The sequence below is a fragment of the Sinocyclocheilus grahami genome, unplaced genomic scaffold, assembly GCF_001515645.1.
Source record: "Sinocyclocheilus grahami isolate Dianchi unplaced genomic scaffold, SAMN03320097.WGS_v1.1 scaffold972.1, whole genome shotgun sequence".
Taxonomy (NCBI): domain Eukaryota; kingdom Metazoa; phylum Chordata; class Actinopteri; order Cypriniformes; family Cyprinidae; genus Sinocyclocheilus; species Sinocyclocheilus grahami.
In genome coordinates, this window is record NW_015506151.1 from 41,087 (window position 1) to 47,518 (window position 6,432).

The following is a 6,432-nucleotide window of genomic DNA, read 5'->3' on the forward strand; positions in this document are numbered from 1 at the left end:
GGTGTATGTATAAAATATTAGTATTAGTCTCAACATTGCTGTCACCAACATTGCTGATGCATGAGTCACCAACCATCTTTACGTGAAACATCCGACAACTTAGTGTCAAACTATTAAGACATCACAGGACGAATGATGCAAAATCTAAAGTTTACGTGCAACTGTGCACATTGCCTATGAGTCATTGTCAGCACAGAATGAACCCCAGGGAAAACTACTTTAAACTGACGCAGTTCATAAAACTGCTATGGTCATGCTAGGCCCTGTAACTTCAGAATGTTCACTCAAGAGTTTAGGGCACAAAGGAATCGACCATTATTACCAGCTGCTGTCAGGTATTAAGTTTCCTCTCTTCCAGTAAAAGGTGATTCAGAGTAACTGTAACTGATTGAAGTGAAAATTTCCCTTGATTGCCAAATACTACACATTTAACAGCATGAAAGAGAGATTACTTCTTGCAATTTTTATTTTATTTGTATTATGTATAAAGACAATGCAAACGGAATAATAGAGGTGAATAAGATAACGTGCTTCATCCAAAATGTAAATGTCCTGTAAACCAGTGGATAAGAGCTAGATACTGAAAAGTGACAGTAAAGACCTTTATAATGCTACTAAAAAGTTCTGTTTCAAATCAGTGATGTTCCTTTGAGCTTTCGATTCATCAAAGAATCCTGAAAAATATCAGCTTCCACATAAATATTAAAAAAAGCTGTTTTCAACACCTGATAATAAGAAATATTTCCTGAGCACCAAACCAGCATATTTCTGAAGGAAATGTATTAGTATTGTGTATAACAGAGCAGAAAATACTGTGCAAACCATTAAAAATGACTTGATATTGCCCAAGATGATAATATTAAAATGGTACTGCTTGTTTTTTTGAGTCTAATAAGAACTATTTTATTCTCGAATGTTAAAATAATAATAATTTTTTTTTAAATAACGTTTTTATATATATAGAGAGAGAGAGAGAGAGAGAGAGTTCTCATGCAAACGCCTTTTATTTACATACGCCCTGCAACAAAATCCATTTTCCTTTCCTAAATCTGTTAAACTAATTATATCTGGGTGATTATAAAAGTTGAAGAATATAAGATAATGGTTTCGGGACATGAATGCTCGGTACATAGAAAACTAGTTATAGAAAGCCACGCTAATCAAGAACCGGTTCAAAAAACGACCCGGCTATTCTATGACGTCATAACGTAATTACGTCATAACGTAATTACGTCAAAGCGTGTTTCCTGACCGTCTCTGTTCCTGACACACCGGCGTGGCAGATTACATGTTAAAACCTTCCAAAGACGCCATGCAGGCACGTAGCGCTGGTTTATACTACCAGAGGTGCTTACCGTGATTGAATGCATCCCCTTTTTTTGCAGTCAAGATTCAGCGCATAAAAACAAAGTCAGAACTAATAACTTGCGTTTACATTGAACATTCTCAAGGCTGATACGTTTTAGCATAAACTATTATTTATTAAACCGCGGTCTCGTATAAACTTATATACAATCATACACGTTTTTTTGGTAACATTGATGTTGTTTGGCAATTAAAACAACTCGTTTCCGACATGTTTGAAAACCCAGACCGATTCATTCACGTTCAGACCGGTTTTGTGAACCCGCTCATTCAATTCACTGAAGATATCGAACTCAAAAGAACCGTTGGTTCAGGAATCGGACATCGCGCATTCAGAACATTAATAACAGCGCTCGCAGCCGCGTTGCAGACTAGAACCATACTCCGGTCTAGTATTCATTCAAAACGCTGAATGCTGTCCTTGCGAAACTGACCAGCATGTAGCAGCTGGACAGTTAATCTCCTCCAATGAGGAAAAGATCGTTTCTGCACGTTTCTAAGCCGGAATCAATGAACCAACGGACTTTTTTTTCCATTCCGTTTAGAAACGGTTTTTCGTGACAAATGCAAAAGTTCACAGCTGTGTTAGAAAACCTAAAACAATCTTCCTCCTAAAAGGTTTTAAATCGAAGTACAACATCGCATAAACAAACCAAAGCGTCGCGACTAAAACCATAGTCAGGTCTAGTATTCATTCAAAACGCTGAATGCTGTCCTTGCGAAACTGACCAGCATGTAGCAGCTGGACAGTTAATCTCCTCCAATGAGGAAAAGATCGTTTCTGCACGTTTCTAAGCCGGAATCAATGAACCGACGGACTTTTTTTCCCATTCCGTTTAGAAACGGTTTTTCGTGACAAATGCAAAAGTTCACAGCTGTGTTAGAAAACCTAAAACAATCTTCCCCCTAAAAGGTTTTAAATCGAAGTACAACATCGCATAAACAAACCAAAAGCCGTGTTTTATATTAAATCACTGTAATAGTGCACTAACCTTAATGGCAGCAAACAATGCAGTCTTGACTAAGAAGCATACAGAGCAACGAATGCATTAAAACAGAGGAAAGAACTTTCAATGAACGCTGCGCACGTACCTTTGCCAAATTTCAACACACCCCCTTCCCACAAGGCTCGCTCTGACCGGCTGCAACTTGAAAGTGTCCTTTTCAGAGCCCAGAGAACGGCTGTTATTCAGATATTCAAAATCCTGGCCTGGATTTCTTACAATTACGCATAAGTGTTATTGTTTGATAAAGCACCAAGAGCGTAAGAGCACTGCTCTTAAAGCGGTCTATTCTAATCTACAGTGTTCACTTTACACGCCATGGATGAGGCGAGCTTCTGTTTGATTCCGTTTGAATCCGCATTGCTTCAGTCTTCACAGAGACGAGACGTTCCAGGGCGGTCCGATGCCGGGTTTTTCACTCGGCGCCTTCTAGCGGGCTTCTGCTCTTGTAGTAAACAACCTGACCATGTGGTAGGCATGTCGACGCTCATTGGCTGAACACCGCTTTCCAACACGCACGCCCTACAATTCCAACTTGTTTACGCAGAAGTTGAGGAAGGGTCAAGAAACACAATGGACACACACACGGCACTGTATTTCACGCACTCCTGCACCTCTTTTATTAAATCTCGGTGGCTTTGCATTGCTCCTGTAAAATGCGTTTTCACAGGAATGCAAAGAAACTTTTTGTTGTTGATTTATTTCGTTTTTTTCCTCTTTTTTCTTCCTTAATTTGCTAATTTTTTTTTTTACAATCATCGTTTCTTTGAATTTATTGACATTTTTGCTTTTATTGTCATGTGAATTGTCACTAAATAAAGCATTTAAAAAAGTGCGAATGGCTGCATTGTTGCTTACTGTGCAAATCATAATTTAAAACGCGAATTCCAGCCCATTTTTATTGCATAACATTAAGTGTGCATTAAAATTGCACTTTTTTTTTAAATGATCATATGTCTGCATAGTGCAGTATTTGTCTCTGTGCATGCGTGTGTACGGAGTTGCAACTCGTGGCTGGCTGATGTTGCATTGCATGGATTTACCTTATAGGATTAACCCTTTGGGTCATCTTTAATATGCTATTAATATATATATGCTGTTACAAAATATACAACATGCCGAGTGGTTTAAATGCACAGATTTAGCCAGAGTTGTCTTCACGTTTTTGAATAACTCTTTTAACTGTTTTGGGGGTCTAATACCATAAGCGAGAGTCAAGTAATTATAATGGTTTACTTTGAGAGGGTTAATAAAGTGTTAATCTATATGTTTACCAAACAGCATGTTGTATTTATATGTACAACAGAGAGTATAAGTTCAGTAGCTGTGTTTTCTTTCTTTCTTCTTCATTAGCTGGGTTTTCTGTAGGGAAGGGGGAGGGTATGAAAGGGTTACAGAATACGAGTTTTCCCAGTCCGGTGGCATCGCCGCCGCACGCCATTGGTCGATCACCGTGACTCACCTCCCCACGCGCTGCACTCGTGCACCCGTTGAGGCCAATGAAATGCGTACGTGAGCGAGAGCACATACACGTACTGGAACGTACTGAACCCGCGTTCTGCACGTCGGCCACAGACCCGTGTGCGTTTCCCAAAGACTGCAACAGGCGTCACGTGAAGAGGGGCTTTAAACATGCAGTGGTTTTATTATTGGTATTTATTTACTCACCGTCGAACGTGAGTATTAAGCGTTACAGAAACTAGGTCCAAGATAACAGGTCAAAGAAATACGTTTTAATATTAAAAAAAAAAAGAAAAAAAAAAAAAGGATTTTGTCACCTGAACGGTTTCTACGTTTTGGCAGCTACGTGTGATCTAATAAATAGACAAATGTGTTAAGCTCAGAATTGATTAAATAAGGCATGCAATTAAAGCTCTTGTAATATATTGTAAAACATAGGCGTTGCATTGAAGTATCAGGTTGATGAGGTTTTTCGAATCTTGAAAGAACTGGTTCAAAACAGAATTCACCTGCACATGAATCAAAACATCCTCAGTAACGTCTGGTGAAACAGGGACCCCAGGTATAAAACAATAAATGCAACACATTGTCACAATATAAATGCCTCCTTTTATGTGATCTAATATCTGATGCATTACATAATATTTCACTTTAGATCTAGTTTTGGAGTTCAGTATAGTGTCTATTTAATATATCAATGACAAAAATGTCTGAAATTACAAAAATTTAGTTGAAAACCATGTGCTTACTCAAAAACAAAGTTCTTAGGAATGTTCTGTACATTTTGAAAAATTGTCTACAAACAGTTTGACTAAAATACTATTTTTCCCTTTTTTTCAAGGTTTTTTTTTATTCGTTTTGGAGTCATTTTTTTCTTAAAATGGTTTATTGCATGTCGTTTACACTACTGATTTAGTGTATAACAAATATGATACAGTTGTTTCACTGCTTATTTTTAAAGAATACAATTATTTCAACGATTAAGAATTTCAGCCTCTAAATGCCTTCTTCATAACCGTTAAAAAAAATGTGAAGAACGGGGAATCACATATTTCCCCTAAATAAAATAAATTCAATCTCAACAGAACAGAAGGGTTAATTCTAAAGAGTCTGTAACTAATTTCAATGTAAACGTGTTTTTTTTAATCCAATTTATTCATTCCCACTGGAATTCGAACATTTGTTCAAAACATAAAAATATTCACCAGTATGCTGCCGATTATATACATGAATTAAAACATACACAGACCAGTCAATCTGGGAGATAAAGTCTATATATATCACCCCTACTATAAATATGAATGCAGAATAATTTCACAATACTGTACTTCATTAGAAAAAGAAAGGAAAATCTTAATTTCTTTAGGTCTCTCTTATGGTGATGCAGACACTTCCACCTTTTCTTCAAATGGAGATGTGACACCTGATTTTCTTGCTTACATTGCATTTAATCCGTGACCACCTGAATAAAGATCCCTATTTGTCAAAACAGGTGTGGCCAGAAGATCAGGCACCCTCCCCTGAGGGCCACTGACAATTCTTATCGGAAACTTTGCATAAGGATTCAGCTTTGAATCAGTCCAGTCAATGTTGAGGGACAGATCGGGGGGCTCATAGTTCCTATGGTCTCAAAGTTTGATGGGCACTTATGTGAGTCAATGCCATAAAGCAGGACTTCAGCCCAGCCCCAGAAGGATACAGAAACCATTTATCGCCAAATAATGAGGGGTTTTATTTAGTATGAGCATTTCAGGTTGCATAATAAATATGGTGGAACTCTCTGCAGGCTTGTTTCCACCATTCGAAGTTGGTGGTGTTACGCCTACAGCAGTGATGCCATTTGTCATCTGAATGAAAAAAAATATTGAGAGGTACTTATATGTTTGTATTGTCGAGTGAAATTTCACTCAAAGAGTATTTTAAACATAGAAAATAGTCATCCGAAGTGCTTACACTTTCTCAGATAGCTTGAAGTGTTACCGAACCCTCAGTCGTTGTCCCAACCCCACCGTTTATTTGAGTTGGTGGACTTGAACCTGCAAAAGCACAGATATATAGTCATACATAAGACCATCATGTATATTTCTCGTGTGTGGCGAAAAGTGAAGCATTTTCACTCGGTTTACATGACTCTTGTGGTTTGGATTACTCGCAATGATCTTTTTTGTCCTGGAGAGACATACCATGAGTGAGTGTGTGACTTCTCCAGGGTCTGTACACAACGTCACCAGTCACCGCCTCTAAACCTATACAAAGACGAGATTAAAGTGCATCTGCTGAGTGGGGTTGATAGCATTGCTAAGAGATAAACAGCTATTCAGATTCAAAAGAAATTCATTGTCATTGACAACTCTGTTTACCCATCTCATCATCTGTGATGTCTTTAGCAGCAGGGTTTTGTCTGGCACCACTTGAATTGTCCATTCTTGCCTGTTCAATTAAGAATTACAAGATATACATCACTTTTATATATAGTTTATAGAAACATTGCAATATACTAAGTATAAAATGGTAATATTGTGAAATTATTATTATTTTTTATATATTTTTATATAATCAATCTATATACAGTGGGTACGGAAAGTATTCAGACCCCCTTAAA

The 6,432-nt window shown here is 37.6% G+C and overlaps 1 protein-coding gene across 3 annotated transcripts in view; it reads right to left on the reverse strand.

Moving 5' to 3' along the window:
- Positions 1-2,781, reverse strand: part of znf395a (zinc finger protein 395a) — a 7,789-nt gene extending 5,008 nt beyond the window's left edge. For 2 of the 3 annotated variants that reach the window (XM_016250110.1, XM_016250108.1), the window contains exon 1: positions 2,458-2,781. The gene's annotated coding sequence lies outside the window, so the exon portion shown is untranslated. The other variant, XM_016250109.1, reaches the window with a different exon arrangement.
- Positions 2,782-6,432: the final 3,651 nt, after the last annotated feature.